The sequence below is a fragment of the Elephas maximus genome, chromosome 3 (genome assembly GCF_024166365.1).
Source record: "Elephas maximus indicus isolate mEleMax1 chromosome 3, mEleMax1 primary haplotype, whole genome shotgun sequence".
Classification (NCBI taxonomy): Eukaryota; Metazoa; Chordata; class Mammalia; order Proboscidea; family Elephantidae; genus Elephas; species Elephas maximus.
This window is the reverse complement of record NC_064821.1, coordinates 139,511,432-139,535,698: the sequence shown is the minus strand read 5'-3', so window position 1 is coordinate 139,535,698 and position 24,267 is coordinate 139,511,432. Positions and strand designations below refer to the sequence as shown.

Sequence of the window (24,267 nt, the reverse complement as noted above, 5' to 3'; positions counted from 1 at the left end):
AGGCACAGACTGCTGGGTCCTTCTTCCTAGTCTGTCTTAATCTGGAAGCTCAGCTGAAGCCTGTCTTCCATGGATGACCCTGCTGGTATCTGAATACTGGTGGCATAGTTTCCAGCATCACAGCAACACACAAGCCCCCACAGTAGAACAAAATGACAGACATGTGGGGACCTGTGAATAGCAGCAGAACATTGTCTAGTACAATGCTGGAAGATGAGCCCACCAGGTTGGAAGGCACTCAAAAGACGACTGTGGAAGAGCTGCCTTCTCAAAGTAGAGTTGACCTTAATAATGTGGGTGGAGTAAACCTTTCAGGACCTTCATTTGCTGATGTGGCATGACTCAAAATGAGAAGAAACAGCTGCCAATATGAATTAATAATTAGAACATGGAATGTATGAAGTATAAATCCAGGAAAATTGGAAATCATCAAAAGTGAACTAAAATGCATAAACATCCATACCCTTGGTGTCAGTGAGCTGAAATAGGCTGGTATTGGCCATTTTGAATAGGACAGCCATAGTCTACTATGCTGGGAATGACAACTTGAGGAATGGTGTTGCATTCATCGTCAAAAAAAACTTTTCATGATCTATCCTGAGGTACAATGCTGTCAGTGACAGGATAATATCCATACACCTACAAGGAAGACAAGTTAAGAAGATTATTATTCAGATTTACACACCAACCAGTAAGGCCAAAGATGAAGAAATTGAAGATTTTTATCAGCTTCTGCAGTCTGAAGTTGATCGAACATGCAATCAGAATGCAGTGATAATTACTGGAAATTGGAATGTGAAAGTTGGAAGCAAAGAAGGATTAGTAGTTGGAAAATATGGCCTTGGTGATAGAAACAATGCTGGAGATCGAATGACAGAATTTTGTAAGACCAACGACTTCTTCATTGCAAATACTTTTTTCATCAGCATAAATGGTGACTATACACATGGAATACACAGGAAGCAGATCAACTGTGTGATCTGATCTAACATCTGTGGAAAAAGACGGTGGAAAACTCAATATTATCAGTCAGAACAAGGCCAGGGGATAACTGTGGAACAGACCATCAATTGTTCATATGCAAGTTCAAGTTGAAACTGAAAAAAATCAGAGCAAGTCCACGAGAGCCAAAATATGACCTTGAGTATATTCCACCTGAATTTAGAGACCATCTCAAGAATAGATTTGACTCGTTGAACATTAATGACTGAAGACCAGATGTGTTGTGGAATGACATACAAGGGCATCATCCATGAAGAAAGCAAGAGGTCATTGAAAAGATAGGAAAGAAATAAAAGACGAAGATGGATGTCAGAGGAGACTCCGAAACTTGTTCTTGAACATTGAGCAGCTAAAGCAAAAGGAAGAAATGGTGAAGTGAAAGAACTGAACAGGTGATTTCAAAGGACGGATTGAGAAGACAAAGTATTATAAAGACATGTGCAAAGAGCTGGAGATAGGCAACCAAAAGGGAAGAACATTCTTGTCATTTTTCAAGCTGGATGAATGGAAGAAAAAATTCAAGCCTCAAGTTGTAATACTGAAGGATTCTATGGGGAAAATATTAAGTGACTCCGGAAGCATCAAAAGAAGATGGAAGGAATACACAGAGTCATTACGCCAAAAAGAATTAGTTGATATACAAACATTTTAAGCGGTAGCATATGATCAGGAACTGATGGTACTGAAGGAAGAAGTCCAAGCTGCTCTGAAGGCATTGGCGAAAACAAGGCTCCAGGAATTGATGGAATATCAATTGAGATGTTTCAACGAACGGATGCAGTGCTGGAAGTGCTCACTCGTCTATGCCAAGAAATATGGAAGATAGCTACCAGGCCAACTGACTGAAAGAGATCCATATTTATGCCTATTGCCAAGAAAGGTGATCCAACCAAATGCAGAAATTATCGAACAATATCATTAATATCGCATGCAAGCAGAATATTGCTGAAGATCATTCACAAGTGGCCGAGGCAGTGTATCAACAGGGAACTGCCAGAAATTCAGGCCAGATTCAGAAGAGGATGTGGAACCAAGGATATCATTGCTGATGTCAGATGGATTCTGGCTGAAAGCACAGAATACCAGAAGGATGTTTACCTATGTTTTATTGACTAAGCAAAGGCATTCTACTGCGTGGATCATAACAAATTGTGGATAACATTGCAAAGAATGGGAATTTGAGAACACTTAATTGTGCTCATGAGGAGTCTGTACCTAGATTAAGAAGCAATTGTTCTGACAACTGAGTGGTTTAAAGTCAGAAAAGGTGTGTGTCAGGGCTGTACCTTTCAGCATACCTATTCAACCTGTATGCTGAGCAAATAATCTGAGAAGCTGGACTCTATGAAGAAGAACAGGGCTTCAGGATTGGAGGAAGTCTCATTAACAACCTGCATTAGGCAAATGGTACAACCTTGCTTGCTGAAAGTGAAGAGGGTTTGAAGCAGTTACCAATGAAGATCAAAGACCACAGCCTTCAGTATGGACTGCACCTCAACATAAAGAAAACAAAAATCCTCACAAATGGACCAATAAGCCACAGCATGATGAATGGAGAAAAGATTGAAGTTGTCAAAAATTTCATTTTACTTGTATCCACAATCAACAGCCATGGAAGCAGCAGTCAAGAAATCAAAAGATTCATTGCATTGGGCAAATCTGCTGCAAAGGACCTCTTTAAAGTGTTGAAAAGCAAAGATGTCACCTTGAAAACTGAGTTGTCCCTGACCCAAGCCATGGTATTTTCAATTGCATCATATGCATGTGAAAGCTGGACAATGAATAAGGAAGACCGAAAAAGAATTCACGCCTTTGAATTGTGTCGTTGGCAAAGAACATTGAATATACCATGGACTGCCGAAAGAATGAACAAATCTGTCTTGGAAGAAATACAACCAGAATGCTCCTTAGAAGAAAGGAGGGCGAGACTGCGCCTTGTATACTTTGGATATGTTGTCAGGAGGGATCAGTCCCTGGAGAAGGACATGATGCTTGGTAAAGTAGAGAGTCAGTGGAAAAGAGGAAGACCCTCAACAAGATGGACTGACACAGTGGCTGAAACAATGGGATCAAGCATAACAAGGATTGTTAGGATGGTGCAGGACCAGGCAATGTTTCCTTCTGTGGTACACAGAGTCACTATGAGTCGGAACCAATTTGACGACACCTAACAACTACAACAACAGTGGAACAGGGGCTTAGTGCTTGGTCACTAACCGAAAGTTCTGCAGTTGGAACCCACCAGCCACTCCATGGGAGGAAGTTATGGCAGTCTACTTCCATAAAGATTTATAACCTTGGAAGCCCTATGGGGCAGTTCTACTCTGTCCTATAGTATCACTGTGAGTCAGAATTCACTCAGTGGCAATGGGTTTTTTGAAGGTTTTTTGTGTGTGTGTGCGTGTGTGCTTTAAGTGAAAGTTTATAGTTCACATTATTTTCTCATACAAAAATTTATACACACATGGTTATATGACCCTCCTTGCTCTTCCTGTAATGTGACAGCACACTCTTCCTTTCCACCCCGGATTTCCCGTGTCCATTCAACCAGCTCCTGTCCCTTTTTGCCTTCTCATTTCTCCACCAGACAGGAGCTGCCCATTTAGTCTCAAGTATCTACTGGCGCTAAGAAGCACTCTCTTCAGGAGTATCATTTTATGTCGTAGCCCACTCTAATCTTTGTCTGAAGTGCTGGCTTCGGGAATGGTTTCAGTTCTGGGCTAACAGGGTCTGGGGGCCATATTTTCCAGGGTCCCTCCAGTCTCAGTCAGACCATTAAGTCTGGTCTTTTTACTAGAATTTGTGTTCTGCACTCCACTTTTCTCCCGCTACATCAGGGACTCTGTTGTGTTCTCTGTCAGGGCAGCCATTGGTGATAGCCAGGCACCATCTAGTTTTTCCAGTCTCAGGCTGATGGAGTCTCTGGCTTATGTGGCCTTTTCTGTCTCTTGGGCTAATATTTTTCTTGTGTCTTTGGTGTTTATTGATTTTGTTGATCTTTTCAAAGGACCAGATTTTGGCCTTGTTAACTCTTTCAATTGTTTTTCTGTTCTCTATTTCATTTAATGCTGCTCTAATTTTTATTATTTGCTATCTTCTGGTGCCTGAAGGCTTCTTTCGCTGCTCTCTTTCTATTTGTTCGAGTAGTAGGGTTAATTTTTTTTTTTTTTTTGGCCCTGTCTTCTTTTTGAATGTGTGCATTTATTGATATAAATTGACCTCTGAACACTGCTTTTGCTGTGTCCCAAAGGTTCTGGTGGGATGTGTTTTCATTCACATTTGATTCTGTGAATTTATTTATTCTGTCCTTAGTTTCTTCTATTACCCAGTCATTTTTGAGCAAGGTGTTGTTCAGTTTCCATGTGTTTGATTTTTTTTCCTTGCTTTTTCTGTAATTGATCTCTACTTTTATGGCTTTATGGTCAGAGAAGATGCTTTGTAATGGTTCAGTGATTTGAATTCTGTTAAGCCTGGCTTTATGGCCTAATATGTGGTCTATTCTGGAGAATGTTCCATGTTCTTTGGAAAAGAAAGTATACTTGGCTGCTGTTGGGTTGAGTGTTCTGTATATGTCTTTGAGGTCAAGTTGGTTGATTGTGGCATTTAGATCTTCCGTGTCTTTATTGAGCTTCTTTTGGACGTTCTGTCCTTCACCGACATGGTGTCTATTATTGTAGAGATGTCTATCTCTCTTTTCAGTGTTGTTAAAGTTTGTTTCATGCATTTGGAAGCCCTGTCATTGGGTGCATAAATATTTATTATGGTTATGGCTTCCTGGTGTATTGACCTTTCAATCATTATATAGTGTCTTTCCTTATCCTTTGTGGTGGATTTTACTGTAAAGTCTATTTTATCAGAAATTAATATTACCACTCCTGTCCTTTTTTGATTGTTGTTTGCTTGATACATTTTTTTCCATCCTTTGAGTTTTAGTTTCTTTGTGGCTATTTCAGGAGAATAGGCCCTTGCTGGTAGACTGCTATTGTTTAAGCTGTGCAGTGCAGAGGTAGGTGTTTGATATCTGACATGGCTTTGCATATTAAACAGCACCTCACCTACGAACATCAGGGGCCCAAGGACTGGTGGCTCCACTCAGGTCACTCAGCCACCCATGACAGGGATCCAAGGATAACTGGTACCTTCCAGTCCTTACAACCAAAAGCATTGGGTGCCCATGGTCCAACTGCAGAACCCACACACCTGTACGCTCCAGGGAAGAGGGATGTGCTTTCCTCAGAGACACTCAGGGAACGGTTCTCAACCCCCTGCCTTTTTCAGAACGTGACCCCCTGCTGCAACCAGATACTGGTACCTATATCAAACATCTCAACCCCTCTAAGACTGTAGGACAGAGTCTGTACCACACTACCTGGACAGCTGAGCTGAATCCACACAGGAAAAGAGAATGGACTCATAAGCTCATATACCTGATAACAGCTCTAGTCTTCTGGTGACAGGACATCAGAGCCCAAAAGGTGAAAATAATCAAGCTAGCTCACTCAAGCAACCCATCTGGGAATATCAAAACAAAACAAAGCAAGAAACTAGGATACAGTAAGCAAACAGAAAATAAACTAATACAATAACTTATAGATGTCTCAGAGACAATAGTCAATATCAAACCACATAAAGAAATAGATTATGATCGCTTCAACAATCTCTTAAAACAGAGAATCAAAGGATCTTCTGGATGAAGGTGCCTTCCTGGAACTACCAGGTGCAGAATTCAGAAGATTAATATACAGAATTCTTCAAGACATAAGGAAGGAGATCAGGCAATACGTAGAACAAGCCAAGGAACACACAGATAAAACAATTGAAGAAATTAAAAAGGTTCTTCAAGAACATAATAAAAAATTTAATAAGCTGCAAGAATACCTAGAGAGACAGCAATCAGAAATTCAGAAGATTAGTAATAAAATTACAGAAGTAGACAACTCAATAGAAAGTAAGAGGAGCAGAATTGAGCAAGTGGAAGGCAGAATTGGTGATACTGAGGATAAAGCACATGGCACTAATATATTTGAAGAAAAATCAGCTAAAAGAATTTAAAAAAATGAAGAAACCCTAAGAACGATGTGGGACTCTATCAAGAGAAACAACCTACAAGTGATTGAACAGGGAGGGGTAACAGAAAACACAGAGAGAATTGTTGAAGACTTGTTGGCAGAAAAATTCTCTGATATCATGAAAGATGAGAAGATATCAATCCAAGATGCTCATCGAACTCCACGTAAGGTAGATCTTAAAAGAAAATCACCAAGACATATTATAATCAAACTTTCCAAAACCAAAGATAAACAGAGAATTTTAAGAGCTGCTAGGGATAAAAGAAAAGTCACCTACAAAGGAGAGTGAATAAGAACAAGCTCGGACTACTTTGCTGAAACCATGCAGGCAAGAAGACAATGGGATGACTTATATAAAGCAATGAAGAAAAAAATTGCCAACCGAGAATCATATATCCAGCAAAACTGTCTCTCAAATTTGAAGGTGAAATTAGGACATTTCAAGACAAACAGAGTTTAGGAAATTTGTAAAAATCAAACTAAAACTACAAGAAATACTAAAGGGAGTTCTTTGGTTAGAAAATTAATACCAGATATCAACCCAAGACTAGACTCCTGGACAGAACAATCAGATGTCAACCCAGTTAGCAAAATCACAACAATAAATCAAGATAAAAGTGCTCAAAACAGGGAAACAGCAATGTCATTATGTAAAAGAAGACAACATTAAAACACTAAAGAGGGATTCAGAAATGTAGTTCACAGATCTTTCATATGGAGAGGAAGATAAGGCAATACAAAGAAATAAAAAGTTTAAATTTAGAAAAATAGGGTAAATATTAAGGTAACCACAAAGGAGACTAACAATTCTACTCATCAAAATAAAATACAAGAAAGAAATAGAGACTCAGCAGAAACAAAATCAATGACAATGTGTAAGAGGAAAAGACAACATATGAAGATAAACTACTCAGTGCAAAAAATTAAGTGGAATAAAGAAACTACCAATAACACACAAAAAAGACATCCAAATGACAGCACTATCTATCCATAATTACGCTGAATGTAAATGGACTAAATGCACCAATAAAGAGGCAGAAAGTGGCAGAGTGGATAAGAAAACATGATCCATCTATATGCTGCATAAAAGAGACACATCTTAGACTTAGAGACACAAACAAACTAAAACTCAAAGGATGGAAAAAAATATATCAAGCAAACAACAATCAAAAAAGAGCAGGAGTGGCAATATTAATTTCTGACAAAATAGATTTTAAAGCTAAATCCACCACAAAGGATAAGGAAGGACACTATATAATGATTAAAGGGACAATATATCAGGAGGCTATCACTGTATTAAATATTTATGCACCCAATGGCAGGGCTGCAAGATACATAAAACAAACTCTAACAGCATTGAAAAGTGAGACAGACAGCTCCACAATTACAGTAGGAGACTTCACACCACTTTCGGTGAAGGAAAGAACATCCAAAAAGAAGCTCAATAAGGACACGGAAGATCTAAACGCCACAATCAACCAACTTGACCTCATATATATATACAGAATACGCCCCCCAACAGCAGCCAAGTATACTTCCTTTTCCAGTGCACATGAAACATTCTCTAGAATAGACCACATATTAGGTCATAAAGCAAGCATTAGCAGAATCCAAAACATCGAAATATTACAAAACATATTCGCTGACGATAAGTCCACAAAGGTAGATAGCAATAGCGGAAAAAGCAGGGAAAAGAAACCAACACTTGGAAATGGAACAATACCCTGTTCAAAAACAACTGGGTTACAGAAAACATGAAGGATGGAATAAAGAAATCCATAGAATCCGATGAGAATGAAAACACTACCTATCAGAACCTTTGGGACACAGCGAATGCAGTGCTCAGAGGTCAATTTATATTAATAAACGCACACATTCAAAAAAAAGAAAGGGCCAAATCAAAAAATTATCCCTACAACTTGAACAAATAGAGCAACTAAAGAAACCCTCAGACACCAGAAGAAAGCAAATAATAAAAATTAAAGCAGAATTAAATGAAATAGAAGACAGAAAAACAACTCAAAGAATTAAGAAGACCAAAACCTGGTTCTTTGAAAAAATCAAAAAAATTGATAAACCATTGGCCAAACTGACAAAATAAAAACAGGAAAGGAAGGAAATAACCCAAATAAGAAATGAGATGGGTGATATTACAACAGACCCAACTGAAATTAAAAGAATCATTTCAGATTACTACAAAAAATTGTACTCTAACAAATTTGAAAACCTAGAAGAAATGGCTGAATTCCTAGAAACACACTACCTACCTAAACTAACACAAACAGAGGTAGAACAACTAAACAAACCCATAAGAAAAGAAGACATTGAAAAGGTAACCAAAAAACTCTCAACAAAAAAAAGCCCTGGCCTGGATGGCTTCACTGCAGAGTTGTACCAGACTTTCACAGGCGAGTTAATGCCACTACTACTAAAGGTATTTCAGAGCATAGAAAAGGACGGAATACTCTCAAACTCATTCTATGAATCCAGCATATCCCTGATACCAAAACCAGATAAAGACACCACAAAAAAAGAAAATCATAGACATATATCCCCCATGAACTTAGATGCAAAAATCCTCAACAAAATTCTAGCCAATAGAATTCAAGAACATAACAAAAAGAAAAAAAAAAACTCACCATGATCAAGTGGAATTCATACCAGGTATGCAGGGATGGTTCAACATTAGGAAAACAATTAATACATAATCCATCATATAAATAAAACAAAAGAGAAGAACCAGATGAGTTGTGGAATGACATCAAGGACATCATCCATGAAGAAAGCAAGAGGTCACTGAAAAGACAGAAAAGAAAAAAAGACCAAGATGGATGTCAGAGGAGACTCTAAAACTTGCTCTTGAGTGTCGAGCAGCTAAAGCAAAAGGAAGAATTGATGAAGTAAAAGAACTGAACAGAAGATTTCAAAGGGCCTCTTGAGAAGACAAAGTAAAGTATTATAATGACATGTGCAAAGAGCTGGAGATGGAAAACCAAAAGGGAAGAACACACCTGGCATTTCTCAAGCTGAGAAAACTAAAGAAAAAATTCAAGCCTCGAGTTGCAATAGTGAAGGATTCCATGGGGAAAATATTAAATGATGCAGAGAGCATCAAAAGAAGATGGAAGGAATACACAGAGTCATTATACCAAAAAGAATTAGTCGATGTTCAACCATTTCGAGAGGCGGCATATGATCACGAACCGATGGTACTGAAGGAAGAAATCCAAGTTGCTCTGAAGGCACTGGCGAAAAACAAGGCTCCAGGAATTGATGGAATCTCAACTGAGATGTTTCAACAAACAGATCCACCGCTGGAGGTGCTCACTTGTCTATGCCAAGAAATATGGGAGACAGCTTCCTGGCCAACTGACTGGAAGAGATCCATATTTATGCCTATTCCCAAGAAAGGTGATGCAACTGAATGTGGAAATTATAGAACAATATCATTAATATCATATGCAACCAAAATTTTGCTGAAGATCATTCAAAAACAGCTACAGCAGTATAACGACAGGGAACTGCCAGAAATTCAGGCTGGATTCAGAAGAGGACGTGGAACCAGGGATATCATTGCTGACGTCAGATGGATCCTGGCTGAAAGCAGAGAATACCAGAAAGATGTTTACCTGTGTTTTACTGACTATGCAAAGGCATTCGACTGTGTGGATCATAACAAACTATGGATAACAATGCGAAGAATGGGAATTCCCGAACACTTAATTGTGCTGATGAGGAACCTTTACATAGATCAAGAGGCAGTTGCTTGGACAGAACAAGGGGATACTGATTGGTTTAGAGTCGGAAAAGGTGTGTGCCAGGGTTGTATTCTTTCACCATACCTATTCAATCTATCTGCTGAGCAAATAATCCGAGAAGCTGGACTATATGAAGAAGAACAGGGCATCAGGATTGGAGGAAGACTCATTAACAACCTGCATTATGCAGGAGACGCAACCTTGTTTGCTGAAAGTGAAGAGGACCTGAAGCACTTACTAATGAAGATCAAAGACCACAGCCTTCAGTATGGACTGCACCTCAACATAAAGAAAACAAAAATCCTCACAACTGGACCAATGAGCAACATCGTGATAAACGGAGAAAAGATTGAAGTTGTCAAGGAGTTCATTTTACTTGGATCCACAATCAACAGCCATGGAATCAGCAGTCAAGAAATCAAAAGACGCATTGCATTGGGTAAATCTGTTGCAAAGGACCTCTTTAAAGTGTTGAAGAGCAAAGATGTCACCCTGAAGACTAAGGTGCATCTGACCCAAGCCATGGTATTTTCGATCACATCATATGCATGTGAAAGCTGGACAATGAATAAGGAAGACCAAAGAAGAGTTGACGCCTTTGAATTGTGGTGTTAGCAAAGAATATTGAATATACCATGGACTGCCAAAAGAAAGAACAAATCTGTCTTGGAAGAAGTGTGGCCAGAATGCTCCTTAGAGGCAAAGATGGCGAGATAGCGTCTTACATACTTTGGACATGTTGTCAGGAGGGATGAGTCCCTGGAGAAGGACATCCTGCTTGGCAGAGTACAGGGTCAGTGGAAAAGAGGAAGACCCTCAACGAGGTGGATTGACACAGTGGCTGCAACAATGAGCTCAAGCATAACAATGATTGTAAGGATGACACAGGACTGGGCAGTGTTAAGTTCTATTGTGCATAGGGTCGCTAGGAGTCGGAACTGACTCGATGGCACCTAACAACGCGAACAACAGCATTGTCTCTAATTTTTGTTCCATGATCTTTATCGTTTTAGACTTTATATTTAGGTCTTTGACCCATTTTGAGTTAGTTTTAGTGCAAGGTGTGAGGTATGGGTCTTGTTTCATTTTTTTGCAGATGGATATCTAGTTATGCCAGCACCATTTCTTAAAAAGACTATCTTTTCCCCATTTAACTGAGATTGGGCCTTTGTAAAATACCAGCTTCCTGTATGTGCAGGATTCATGTCTGGATTCTCAATTCCGTTCCATTGTTCTATGTATCTGTTGTTGTACCAGTACCAGGTTGTTCTGACTAGTGTGGCTGTATAATAGCTTCTAAAATCAGGTAGAGTGAGGCCTCCCACTTTGTTCTTCTTTTTGAGTAATGCTTTTCTTCTCCGAGGCCTCTTTCCCTTCCATATGAAGTTGGTGATTTTTTTCTCCAATTCATTAAAAAATGTAGTTGGAATTTGAATTGGAATTGCATTGTGTGTATATATGGCTTTTGGTAGAATAGACACTTTTATAACGTTATGTCTTCCTATCCATGAGCAAGGCATGTTTTTCCACTTATCTAGGTCTCTTTTGGTGTCTTGCAGTAGTGCCTTGTGGTTTACTTTGTATGGGTCTTTTACATCTCTGGTTAGATTTATTCCTAAGTATTTTATCTTCTTGGGGGCTCCTGTAAATGGTATTGATTTGGTGATTTCCTCTTCGATGTTCTTTTTGTTGGTATAGAGGAATCCAACTGATTTTTGTATGTTTATCTTATATCAATACTCTGCTGAATATTCGTTTCAGTAGTTTTCTTGAGGATTCTTTAGGGTTTTCTGTGTATAAGATCATGTCATCTGCAAATAGAGATACTTTTACTTCTTCCTTACCTATCTGGATGCCCTTTATTTCTTTATCTCGCCTAATTGCTCTGGCTAGAACTTCCAGCACAATGTTGAATAAGAGTGGTGATAAGGGGCATCCTTGTCTGGGTCCCATTCTCAAGAGGAATGCTTTCAGAATGTCCCCATTTAGGATGATGTTGGCTGTTGGTTTGTATAAATGCCCTGTATTATGTTCAGGAATTTTCCTTCTATTCATATTTTGCGGAGAATTTTTACCATGAATGGGTGTTGTACTTTGTCAAATGCCTTTTCAGCATCAATTGATAATATCATGTGGCTCTTGTCTTTTGTTTTATTTATATGGTGGATTACATTAATTGTTTTTCTAATGTTGAACCATCCCTGCATTCCTGGTATAAATCCCACTTGGTCTTGGTGAATTGTTTTTTTGATATGTTGTTGAATTCTATTGGCTAGAATTTTGTTGAGGATTTTTGCATCTAAGTTCATGAGGACATAGGTCTGTAATTTTCTTTTTTTTGTGGTGTCTTTACCTGTTTTTGGTATCAGGGATATGCTGCCTTCATAGAATGAGTTTGGGAGTATTCCATCTTTTTCTATGCTTTGAAATACCTTTTAGTAGTGGTGTTTAACTCTTCTCTGAAAGTTTGGTAGAACTCTGCAGTGAAGCCATCAGGGCCTGGGCTTTTTTTTTTTGCTGGAAGTTTTTTGATTACCTTTTCAATCTCTATTTTTGTTATGTGCCTATTTAGTTTTTCTACTTCTATTTGTGTTAGTTTAGGTAGGTAGTGTGTTTCTAGGAATTCATCCATTTCTTCCAGGTTTTGAAATCTGTTAGAGTACAGTTTTTCGCAGTAATCTGAAATGATTCTTTTAATTTCTTTTGGGTCTGTTGTGATATGGGCCATCTCATTTCTTATTTGGGTTGTTTCCTGTATTTCTTTAGTCAGTCTGGCAAATGGTTTATCAATTTTGTTATTTTTTTCAAAGTACCAGCTTTTGGCCTTGTTAATTCTTTCAATTGTTTTTCTGTTCTCTAATTCATTTAGTTCAGCTCTAATTTTTTTTTTTCTTCTGGTGCCTGACAGTTTCTTTTGTTGCTCTTTGTTTGTTCAAGTTGAAAGGACAGTTCTTTGATTTTGGCCCTTTCTTCTTTTAGAATGTGTGCATTTTTTTTACATAAATTGACCTCTGAGCACTGCTTTCGCTGTGTCCCAAAGGTTCTGATAGGAAGTGTTTTCATTCTCACTGGATTCTCTGAATTTCTTTAATCCCTCCTTAATGTCTTCTATAACCCAGTCTTTTTTGAGGAGGGTATTGTTCAGTTTCCAAGTATTTGATTTCTTTTCCACGGTTTTTCTGTTATTGATTTGCACTTTTATGGCCTTATGGCCTGAGAAGATACCTTGTAATAGTTCGATGTTCTGGATTCTGCAAAGGCTTGCTTTATGACCTAATATGTGGTCTATTCTAGTGAATGTTCCATGTGCACTAGAAAAGAAAGCATACTTTGCAGCTGTTGGGTGGAGTGTTCTGTATATGTCTATGAGGTCAAGTTCATTGATTGTGACAATTAGATCTTCCATGACTTTATTGAGCTTCTTACTGCATGTCCTGTCCTTCACCGAGAGTGGTGTGTTGAAGTCTCCTACTATAATTGTGGAGGTGTCTATCTGACTTTTCAATGCTGTTAGACTTTGTTTTTTGTATCTTGCAGCCCTGTCATTGGGTGCATAAATATTTAATATGGTTATATCTTCCTGGTAAATTGTCTCTTTAATAATTATATACTGTCCTTCCTTATCCTTTGTAGTGGAATTGACTTTAAAGTCTATTTTGTTGGAAATTAACATTGCCACTCCTCCTCTTTTTTGATTGTTGTTTGTTTGATGTATTTTTTCATTCCTTTGAATTTTAATTTGTTTATATCTCTAATTCTATGGTGTGTTTCTTGTAGGCAGCATATAGCTGTATTACATTTTTTTATCCAATCTGCCATTCTGTGTCTCTTTATTGGTGCATTTGGTCCATTTATAGTCAGTGTAATTATAGATAGGTATGAGTTTAGTGCCATCATTTTGATGTCTTTTTTTGTGTGTTGTTGACAATTTCATTTTTCCAATTACTTTTTTGTGCTGAGGTTTTTTTTTTTTTTTGTAATTTGTGTGTTCCGCTTTTTCATTGCAGTTGAATTTATTTTTGTTGAGTCCTTGTGTTTATCTTGGTTTTTATTTTGAAGTATGGAGTTGCTTTTCCTCATTGTGGTTACCTTAGTATTTACCCCTAATTTTCTAATTAAAATCTTCACTTGTATCTCCCTATATTGCCTTGATTTCCTCTCCATATGGAAGATCTATGCCTCCTTTAGTTAGTCCCTCTTTATTGATTATCGTCATCTTTTACATAATGATGTCAATGATTCCTTGTCCTGAGCTCTTTTTTTTTTTTTATTTCGTTTTTGTGATTTCCCTATTTGAGTTGATATCAGGATGTTCTGTTCTGTTTCCTTGTGCTGTGTTGATATCTGATATTGTTGATTTTCTGACCAAATAATTTCCTTTAGTAATTCTTGTAGCTTTGGTTTGGTTTTTGCAAATTCTCTAAGCTTGCGTTTATCTGTAAATGACTTAATTTCACCTTCATATTTGAGAGTTTTGCTGGATATATGAGTCTTGGCTGGCAATTTTTCTTCTTCAGTGCTATATATGTCATCCCACTGCCTTCTTGCCTGCATGGTTTCTTCCGAGTAGTCCTAATTATTCGTATTGATTCTCCCTTGTAGGTGACATTTTGTTTATCCCTGGCTGCTTTTAAAATTTTCTCCTTATCTTTGGCTTTGGCAAGTTTGACGATAATATGTCTTGGTGATTTTCTTTTTGGATCTGCCTTGTATGGGGTTCAATGAGCATCTTGGATAGATATCCTTTCATCTTTCATGATGTCAGGGAAGTTTTCTGCCCACAGATGTTCAACAATTCTCTGTGTATTTTCTGCTATCCCTCCCTGCTCTGGAATTCCAATCACATGCAAGTTCTTCTTCTTGATATAGTCCCACATGATTCTTAGGTTTTCTTCATTTTTTTTAATTCTTTTATCTGATTTTTCTTCAAATATATTGGTGCGAATTGCCTTATCCTCCATCTCCCCAATTCTGCATTCCAATTCCTCAATTCTGCTCCCCCGACTTCCTATTGAGTTGTCTAATTCTGCAATTTTATTGTTAAATCTTTTGAATTTCTGAATGCTGTCTTTCTATGGATTCTTGCAGCTTATTAAATTTTTCACTATGTTCTTGAATAATCTTTTTGGTTTCTTCAACTGTTTTATCTGTGTGTTCCTTGGCTTTTTCTGTATATTTCCTTATTTCATTTCTGATGTCATCCCTGATGTCTTGAAGTGTTCTGAATCTTAGTGTTTCATATTCTACATCTGGCAATTCCAGGAATCTATCTTCATCTTGGGAAAGGTCTTCATCCTCTGATTTGGGGATTTGTAGAAGTAATCATGGTCTGCTTCTTTATGTGATTTGATATCGACTGCTGTCCCTGAGCCATCTATAAGTTATTATAATGATTTATTTTATATTTGCTCAATATGCCTTATCTTCTTGTTTTGTTTTGTTTCAGTACACCAGGATGGACTACTAGAATGCTCTAACTTGATTGTTGGAGCCTTTGAATCACTTATGTCCTGTTATCAGATGTTTAGAGGTGTTAGCAGGTATATGAACCTAAGAGTCCACTCAGTATTATTGAATAGAATCAGCTCAGGAGTCCTGATAGTGGGTCACCTAGAGTGTTGTCTAGGCTCTCATCTACTATCTTAGAGGAGTAGTGGTGATGTTTGTATGCGCCAGTTTCTAGTAGCCTCAGGGGGTCACACTCTGAGGAGGGCAGAGTGCTGACAGCCTTCCCCCAAGTGCCAGTGAGGAAGTAGCATCTCTGTTCTCTAGAGCACTCTGGTGGGTGGGCTCTGCAGCTGAACCTTAGGCACCTAATGCTTGTATCTCTGAAGACTGGTAGACATCACTATCCTCGGACCCCTTTAGGAGGTGGCTGGGTGGTGTGGATGGAGCCTCAGCCCTCAGTTCCTGCTGTGGGTCAGTGGGGGCTCTATTTAATAGGCAGAGAAGTATCAGACCTCCAAAACCTGCCTCTCCAATGCTCTGCTGAAACAAATACAGTCAGACCTCTAACAGAATTGCCTTTGCATTATAATAGCCACCTGGTTCCATGTAGAGGTGAAAGCCAAAGACTGTGGATCTCTCATGCCTGGATGGAGCTGCTTCTGTTCCGATCTTCCAGTTTAGGGAAGTCAGGAAAGGATTTTTCCTCCGATTGTTAATTGCTGCTTTTCCCAGGCCAGGAGAATGGGTTAGGAAAAAACCCCTCTGTCTAGCCCAAGGAATTTGGATGTTAATGAAGCCGACTGGGGCAGGGAGGGGAGGGATCAGATAGGAGAGAGGAGAGAGTAGCATGGTAGAATAGACAAAATCACTTATCTTGTATGGTGAGGGATGTTTTATCTGAGATTCCAGAGGGGTGTGTAGCCTGTGTGTGCTGGTTGGGGTCTCGTGAGATTGCTCCGGGGTTAGGGCTGTGTCCTGTGCTTGCCTTTCAGGAATCCACCATCAGCCCCGCTGCACTTGCTCCAAAGCCCAGCACCAAGGGATTAGGGCTGGGGCACTGTTTCTGTGTGGCCTGTCATCCCCCTGTCACTCAGATTTGTTTGTAGCTTCTGTGCCCTGGCTGGGTCCCCATGGCGATTTCCCCTGGGGGTTAGAGCTGCGTCCCGTGCTTACTTTGTCTCAGGAAGCCACCATCAGCCCTGCTGCACTCGCTCCAAAGCCCAGCACCAAGGGATCTGAGCTGGGGTGCTGCATACGCCAGGCTCCAGAACTAGTCGCCACTTCTGCCTGGTCTCTCGTTCCCCTGTGAGTCAGGTTGGTGTGTAGCCTGTGTGTGCTGTCTGGGTCCCTGCTGAGGTTGTCCCAGGCAGTTAGGGCTGCATCCCATGCTTGCCTTGTCTCAGGAAGCCACCATTGGCCCCGTTGCACTATCACCAATGTGCCGCACCAAGGGCTCAGGACTGGGGCGCAGTGCGCCAGGCTCCGGAACTCGTCACTGCTTCAGCATGGTCTCTCAATCCCCTGTCACTCAGGTTGATTCCTTAGTTCTGTGTTTGATGGTCAGGGTTTGTAGATTGTCATGTATGTAATCCATTCACTTGTTTTTTCAAGTCTTTATTGCAAGAGCGTTCAGCGTAAGCTTCTGCCTAGTCAGCCATCTTGGTCCTGCCACCTATTACTGCTTTTTATTATCAGTATCTTTATAAATCATGTCTTTGTCTTTGGGGGCTGGAAGTATTACATATAAACTTATGGATATATTTAATACATACATACATGAAAATACACAAATAAAAATTTACTCCAATGATGAAGAAGAACTGGACGGCATTGGCATTTTGTCAGTTGTGGTAATAACTTCTCTTGTAGAAGGTTCTGGATCATCTGGATTATGCCTGGGAATGGAGACAGTGTTTCTATTCAGAAAATTAGTTAGAGTTGTCTATATGGTCCTTTTCTTTTTTTCTTCATATGTTTCATGGTAACATTTCACTGCTTCCTGAATCTGCCTGTCAGTGTTAGCTAAGGGATCAGCATTTGGGTCCATGTTTTCAAGGAGCTGAAGTCCCTGATTTAAAAAAAAAAGAGAGAAAGAAGTCCCTGATTTAGTTTAGAAAAAAACTCCAGCTAATCATTTCACTATAAATTTTTTTTAAATAATTTTTATTTTGCTTTAAGTGAAAGTTTACAAATCAAGTCAGTCTCTCACATATAAACTTATATACACCTTACTACATACTCTCATTTACTCTCTCCATAATGAGTCAGCCCACTCTCTCCTTCCAGTCTCTCCTTTTGTGACCGTTTTGCCAGTTTCTAACCCTCTCTACCCTTCCATCTCCCCTCCAGACAGGAGATGCCAACACAGTCTCAAGTGTCCACCTAATACAAGTAGCTCACTCTTCATCAGTATCTCTCTCCAACCCATTGTCCAGTCCCTTCCGTGTCTGATGAGTTGTCTTCGGGAATGGTTCCTGTCCTGGGCCAACAGAAGGTTTGGGGACCATGACCGCCGGGATTCTTCTAGTCTCAGTCAGACCATTAAGTCTGATCTTTTTATGAGAGTTTGGGGTCTGCATCCCACTGTTCTCCTGCTCCCTCAGGAGTTCTCTGTTGTGCTCCCTGTCAGGGCAGTCATCGGTTGTGGCCGGGCACCATCTAGTTCTTCTGGTCTCAGGATGGTGTAAGTCTCTACTTCATGTGGCCCTTTCTGTCTCTTGGGCTCATAGTTATCATGTGACCTTGGTGTTCTTCATTCTCCTTTGATCCAGGTGAGTTGAGACCAATTGATGCATCTTAGATGGCCCCTGTTGGCGTTTAAGACCCCAGACGCCACACTTCAAAGTGGGATGCAGAATGTTTTCTTAATAGAATTTATTTTGCCAATTGACCTATAAGTCCCCTTAAGCCATAGTCCCCAAACCCCCACCCTTGCTCCGCTGACCTTCAAAGCATTCAGTTTATCCCGGAAACTTCTTTGCTTTTGGTCCACTCCAGTTGAGCTGACCTTCCCTGTATTGAGTATTGTCCTTCCCTTTACCTAAAGTAGTTCTTATCTACTAACTAATCAGTAAATAACCCTCTCCCACCCTCCCTCCCTCCCCCCCCCATAACCACAAAAGAACGTGTTCTTCTCGGTTTATACTACTATAAAACAAGACTCTTGGTAAGCCTGAGGCCTATGCCAGTTGTGCAGGTTCCAGACTGCGAACCATTGCCCTGCTTAACTTCACTGCCCAGAGGATTTCACATACGGCCTGAATTCAAGGCCAGGCACAGAACCTCAGCACCTTCACCTTGGAGTGTATGTTGCTTCAGAGGAGAGACCTCCATAGGTTACAAACAAGTTGTATGACTATTTTGTACCTGCTTGTTGTTAAATGTCTGTAAGAATTGAATCCACAGCTTTTTTTTTTTTTTTTCATGTAACTAAAAACCTGTTATCAAGTTTTTTGAGATTGGAGACTCTCTCCTCAGCATTTCTCACATTTAGAAGCTGGTCCACCTCCTAGTTACTATGCCACTTGGAAGCCAGAGTCTCACTTCCCACAGGGGCCCTCCTGCCAGCCAGGTTCATCAGAGGAGAGCCATGCCCAGGTCAGCCCCGACATCTACTATTGGCTTATCTGCTGTTGCACCCCAGCGGTCAGGTTTGGTGGCCCAGATGGCAACCCCTACTGCCCGTGTCATCGTGGGCTCTTCTGTCACTGGGCCATGCCATCACTGGAGGCTTCAGTGGAGTAAATAATGCTGAGCCCTCAAGGCCTGACATCACTTGCCAGGAGCCTCAGAGAGCCTAACCAGCATACCAGCAACAGCAGTTTGGCCCTTGCCGCTATGAGATGAAACAGTTTTTGGAGAGTGCCCAGAACCAGAGTGACCTCAAGCTTTGTGAGGGTTTCAGTGAGGTGTTGAAGCAGTGCAGATTTGCAAATGGATTAGTGTAATCAAGTTCAAATAGAAGAAATGGAAAATCTGCTTTCATGACCAGGTTAATGTGGCATAAAACTGTAGTTTTTAGAAAATAGGAACGAGAATCTAGTTGCCTAGCAGCATTGTGTTGGTGAGGAAACCTGCACGTGTATTTGGGGGAGAGGCAGGAAGTTTTCCTAGTCAGGTTTTACCACAATAATGCTATATAACAGAATTCCCCAAAATGTGAATGGTTTATGAAAACAAATATTAATATCTTCCTCACGTAACTCAAATTGGCCACTGAAGTTACTTCCAGCCTACTAGTTACCTTCAAGTCTATTTCACATGTCCTTTTCATTTGTGATTGACCTTAAGAAGCAAGTCCTGCCTGGGGCCTGCTGTCCTCATGTGGAGTGCAGGTGGGGCACAACGGAGCTACCAGGAACCTGTAATGTCTTTTTAAAACTCTGCTTAGAAACGACACACTAAATAAAGTGGGGAAATATAACGTTCCCACAAGAGCAAGGCAGGAATAGTGAATATATGTTGAATAATAAAATCTTCCATAGGGGGGACTAGACCTAGCCAGCATATCAAACAGTTAGTGCCATTCTAATACAGTTAATGATAACCCATTACATATTGTAGCTGATTATGTATCCTATTAGCTGGTGAGCCTGGGTGTAACCTTGCTTATATCATAAGCGTAGTATTATCTCTAGACTAAAGTATATTGCTCTTCTTTTGTTAGCATCATTTAAGATAAACACGAAAATGTTAGAAGGCTAGAGCAAAGGGATGGAGGTCAACCTATGCTGGCTTAAGAGTATGGATACCTACTAGCTATGATTGAGTTGAGGGGATAACAGAATCATGGAACATGTGCAGTTTAGGAATGGATATGCCAATAACAGTGTTTCTAATGACATTTAACATTGGGTTATTACACTAATGCTCTCCATAGGGCACACTGAGAACTGACCCAAGAGCAGGTCTCTGCCTTTTTAAAAATCGCAGCCTCATTCCTTGAAGAAGAACAAACAGTGGCTACTCTAAAAGTCAGAACCTGGCACAGAGGCAAAACCCTTCCCTACTGACTGGGAAAGTTGCCCTCATCACTAAGACATATACATTGAAGAGTTAATTTTTGTTACTATTGAGAACTGAAGCTTTACAGGAAGCTCTACTGCCAACATGTAGTAGGCAGCATTTTAGAACCATGGCCAGGATAGCTTTAGCTAAAATATCAGAGTCTAAGAAAAACAAGATATTTATGCAAATCCAGATTTTAAATATTAAAAAAAATTAGTACACACAAATTCCCAGTCTCCTGAGGCAGAATGATGAGAACTTGTACCAAACAGCATTGAACATGAATTCCATTTTGCAGAAAGAGAAATTGCAACTACTTTTCCATTATTTAAATGAGCTTAGTTCTTGAAGCCCTGTTTCCTGTTTCCTCCGGGGGTAGAAAACTTCTTTCCAATACAAGTCCTTTTTTTTTTTTTTTTTGGTGTAAACTCATTCTGTATTTGGTATGTGATCAAGGAAGAAGAATCACACTCCAGGCTCTTCCCCGAGAATTGAGAAGAAGCATACCTTGGGAGAGAGGTGTCTGTGTCATGCCATGGTCCTATCAGCCAGTGCAGAAAAGGAGTTACCCAAATAGCTAAGAGCTGTATCACCAGGTTCACACATTTTGCTTCAAGATTGGCTGCCCTAGCAAGTTGAGCTTTCCCTTAAACTCATCTCACTGTTACTGAAGAGCATAGGCTGAGGGAACAGAATAGGGAGAAAAAATCAGCTGATTATATTGAAGAGCTGGTAGCGTCAGGGGGGGAAAAAAGAGTTAAAAACAGGCTAAAAGGTCCAGAACCCGCAGATTCATCTTTTTCTGTCTAAACAGAATAGGTACATGTCAGGCTATGGCTGCAGTTTCCATTTCCCTCACACTCTACTAAATATAGGAACAAAGACAAACGAGGATGGGGTTTAGTTGGCAGGCATCTGAGTCACTTCCCATTGCAGGGACTAAGTGTTCTACTCTATTCCCACATTTGTAATGTGGTTTTTAGACTCCAGTGTCCTAAAAGGGTAGTAGAGGTGAGTGAGAAGGTAACCACTGGTGAGGTAGTTATCTAGATACAAGAGGCTTCAAGGAACCCACAGCACAGAAGGAAACTTATACTAATTTTTTTTTTTTTTTTTTACTGTGTCAGCCCTTTACAAGGATCAGTATACAGGCACGTGGATGCTCATATTGTGTGTTAGATCCTGCTTTCTCTTCTGGTGTAGTGTTTATGGACAAACTCCCAACCTTGGCCCCAACTCTTAAAGTCTTTTGACTTTGGATTTTGTGAATGTTCTGACAGCCAAGAAACATCAAGCCAGTAACTACTTTTTTTCCTTTTAAATGGGAACAGAAGAGGGCTCAGAGTGAGCACTGTCTGATTAACAAAGAGATCTCACACCCAAGTCACAAATTTTAAAATTTCTCAACTTCAAATGGCCCATCCCTGAGAACTATTGAAAATTTGTAAAGGGGATACTTTTTGTCTCTCATTACACCAGACCAGATGCTATGGCTATGAAGAGGGTCAAAGCACCTGACTCTTATGGTAATTTCCAGATCAGCTCTCCTGAAGAAGGGTGAGATGATTTTTTCCACTGGGCTCATTTGTAACCTATTCCTCAGGGACGTCAGAGCAGCCTGAGTCGATGAAGGGCCTTCCTGAAGGAAGAATGGCTAGGAGTCAGGGCTGTAGCCCAGAGAGTGCCTATCAGTAATACGGCACAAGGCTAAGTCTTACCTCATTTAAGGGTGGATGAGTGGAGGTAGGCACCATGGGCTGAACTTTTGTGAAGAGGGACACAGAGGACCAAACAGGGTCTCTCAGAGAATGGCATGAGAGACACTTTTGTAACCTCATAAATATGTAATACTAGCATTCCAGTGTCCAGGTCTTACTGGAGGTGCTTTTTTCTTTTAAATAGCTATCCTACAAATTAAAAGCCCCTGTAATTTCAGTTTTCCCCATATGCCCCATGTTCCAAATAAACTATCACTGAATTGAGGCTGAAATTTTCCTATAGTGATGTAACCTTCTCTCCAGCTTGAGGGTTCTTGTTGCTGTCAAGTCAGCTCCGACTCATGGCAACCAGATGTAGGTAATGTGATTATTATACTAACACACCAAGCAAGGTTTTTTTTACATTATAGGAGTCCCAGGGCGGCCGAAATAGTTAAGTGCTCTACTACTAGCCTAAGGGTTGGTGGCTGGAACCTACCCACGTCTGGCAATCTGGTTCTGAATCAACTCAATGGCAAGTAACAACAACAGCAACATTGCCTTCTGTTTTGTGTAGTCTTGAATCCTTATTCTTAAACCTGTATTTTCTATATCCAGTAATACCCAAGGTGTTTTTAATTTTGCTGTTATTTTTACTGTTTTCTCATGGTGGCAACTCTTTCTCATTCTAGAATTTCCCTAAAGAACCATTATCCCTTCGTACCCACATTTTTCTTAGCTGAAAAATTTCACTCAATGGATTTATGAACTGAAAATAAGTTTGTGCTTCCCTGGAAGGACTGTTATATCCTTAGCCTTGTGGTCTCTCACCACAGCTTGTGAAACAGGATGTTAAAATGACACTTTTCCTGCTTGAGACTTTACACTAGGCACCAAAGCTGAGAACACTAGGTGCCAAATAAGCATACTTTCTAAAACAAGATGCTAGACCATCTTTTCTAGGGTTGACATAATAAAAAAAAATGAAAAGAAAAAAAAAGAGAAACTTCATTTCAGGTAATGAGAATAAGCCTCATTAACTTATCAGTTTATGAAATCGTTTTAACAATTCTTTTACCACTATTGTTTGCTTGTGACTTAGACTTATAGAACCTAATTTTAAAAAAGATACTTTTCCTTGAATCAATTACAAGAAGAAAGCTGATGCTGGAAGAAAGACTCAAAATCGTTTTCTTCCATTTCTAAGTGATATTAAAAATATTGCTTTAGAGCCCAAAAGAAATAACTAGTCTTAGATTCTTCATCACTAGACTCTCTCACACCTTTACAGCTTCATCAACAAAAGCAAACACAAAAACAAATGAGAGAGAGAAACTTCTTGGATCCAGTAAGCTAAGAATGATGTTGTTTATTCAGGCTTGGGTGGTGTGCCCACCATTCCTCCAACATCAATCTCTGTGGCTCAGGAAGTACAGGACCGCTATACTTACCCCAGCTTGGGTTTAACTCTTGAAATTGCCAAGTTTAATTCTAGGACTTGGAAAAATCTGGCATATACTTTTTGATTTACAATAGAACTTTCAGCTCTAAATGTTTTAGAGGTGACCTATTGGCAACCCAGTTGGAGATCATATTTTTAGCTAGGTGTGGCCGTGTGATTAAGTTTGCACATGGAATATGAACAGAAGGGTATATATCCCACTTGTGGGTCTTGGCCAGATAAATCTGAGCCTGCTCTCCATTGGTCCCTCTTTTCCTTCCCATTGTTTGGATCCTGGATGTGGCAGCAGCTTTGACCTTGCAGATGAGTACAATGCATTAGTGGGTACAGAACATCAACTGGAAAAGAGCCCGAATCTCTTAATGGCCCAGGGCAGGAATGCTTCCACACAAGCCTAGAGTGGTAGGACTGTAACATATCTTCTAAGCCATAGTAACAGCCTCTTACATGATCTTTGTCTCCAGTATCCTCACTTTATTCTCCTTCTCCTGCTGCCATAGGATGGATGGAACCCAAGCACAGCTCTGAGCGTGCCTAATGATCTTTAAAGTCTCTACATGATTGTGGAGTAGAGTCCATGACCCAGATCCCAACTGATCTTTCAATCTCCTCTTCAGTGAGCATGCTACACTGGCAGATTCTTGGTATTCACGTTCCACTATTCCCCCATTATATCTGTGGACTATAATATTGGGCATTTTATATTTTACACTAGGTCCCTGGGTGATACAAATGGTTTGTACTCAACTACTCACCTAAAGGTTGGCAGTTCAAACTCACCCAGCTGCTCAGTGGAAGAAAGACCTGGAGATCTTCTGCAAAGA

General features: G+C 39.9%; 1 pseudogene; it reads left to right on the top strand.

The window, feature by feature from the left end:
* The first annotated feature begins 18,794 nt into the window (after positions 1-18,794).
* LOC126071569 (coiled-coil-helix-coiled-coil-helix domain-containing protein 2-like) lies at positions 18,795-19,224 on the top strand (annotated as a pseudogene).
* The last annotated feature ends 5,043 nt before the right edge of the window (positions 19,225-24,267 follow it).